Here is a 1483-nt window from a genome sequence, read left to right as displayed (position 1 = left end):
GGCGATGGCGATGGCGTCGACGAAGACGCTGACGACGGACTGCTACGCACAGAACGCAATCGTAGCGCACATAGCGTGTGTAGTGTGTTCATTTCGGCTATAAAAAGGCGCGTAGCATTTCGAAAGCTTGCAGTTTTCTCGGCGCCGTGCCATGCGCTTAAAACCCTCTACATAACCAGCAGAACGGAAACGGATAAAAAGTGGATAAATATCATACTTTGATTTGTGATTTGCAAGTGTTGAAATCTTCCTGTGTTGTGTTAGAATAAATAGCAGTTTTGTGAACTTTAATTTTGCTGCTGTTATTGTTAAATAATTATTGTTTTTTTGATAATTGCTGTTGTTGTTCGTAAAAAATACGAGTTAAATATATTAATATTTGAAACGTATAAAAAATTATATGTAAGTCTATTGTTCATTAAATTGTTTTTAATTCTTTTATGAATTCTATATCCAGAAATATCATTAAAAATGGTGAAAATAGTACCAAAAATAAGAAAATATGTTTTTATTAAAAGAAATATCACATGAATTATTTTTTTTTTTACTTTTTTATTTTTAAATACTTTTTTACGAAACGAGAAATTCTCTTAAGTCAGTCAAAATAGTACCATTAAGTAAACTACTTTTTTAACATAAGAAAGATTTCATAATTTTTTTTGTCATTTTCAATAATTTTTTAAGCAGAAAGTTAGCAAAAATAAGAAAACATTTAAAAAAAATACATAAATTTTTTTAAATTTTAAATAAATTTATATGATTGTTTCTTTTTTAAACCAGAAATACACTTAACCCAGTGAAATTAGTACCAGAAATAAGAAAACTATTTTTTATTAGAAAAAAATTACATGAAATTTTTCTTTTTTTTCTTTTTTAATTTTAAATCATTTTTACGTATTTTATAATCAGACACTTAAAAAAGTGAAAAAAAAACCAAAAATAAAAATACTATTTATTTATTACAAAAAAAATTCAATGACTTTTTTTCATTTTCAATAATTCATACGCAGTTTTAATCCAGGAAGTTAAAAATAGTAGCAAAAATAAAAGAACTATTTTTTAAGAAATAATTTTTTTTTAATAATTTTATATGACGTTTTTTAACCAGAAATACTTTCCACAGGTTAAATAGTACCAAAAATAAGAAAGCTATTATTTTTATTTAAAGAAAAAATTCATGATTTTTTTTCATTTTAAATCATTTAAACGTATTTTTTAACCAGAAATACCGTCGGCAAAAATAAGAAAACCAATATTTTTATTGAAAGAAAAATTATATGAATTTTTATTATTTTTTAATTTCAAATCATTAAACAGAAATACCGTCCGCATGTTAAACAGTAACAAAAACAAGAAAACCAGTTTTTTATTCAAAGAAAAATTACATGAATCACTATTATTTTTTACATATTTTTTACGATTTTTTTAACCATTACATTAATTAATTATTTTTTTTTTCATTTTGAATAATTTTATACTATTT

The sequence above is a fragment of the Bactrocera latifrons genome, unplaced genomic scaffold (assembly GCF_001853355.1).
Source record: "Bactrocera latifrons isolate USDA-ARS-PBARC rearing strain unplaced genomic scaffold, ASM185335v1 scaffold_182, whole genome shotgun sequence".
Lineage (NCBI taxonomy): Eukaryota > Metazoa > Arthropoda > Insecta > Diptera > Tephritidae > Bactrocera > Bactrocera latifrons.
The sequence above is the reverse complement of the archived record's forward strand: the minus strand, read 5'-3'. Positions refer to the sequence as shown.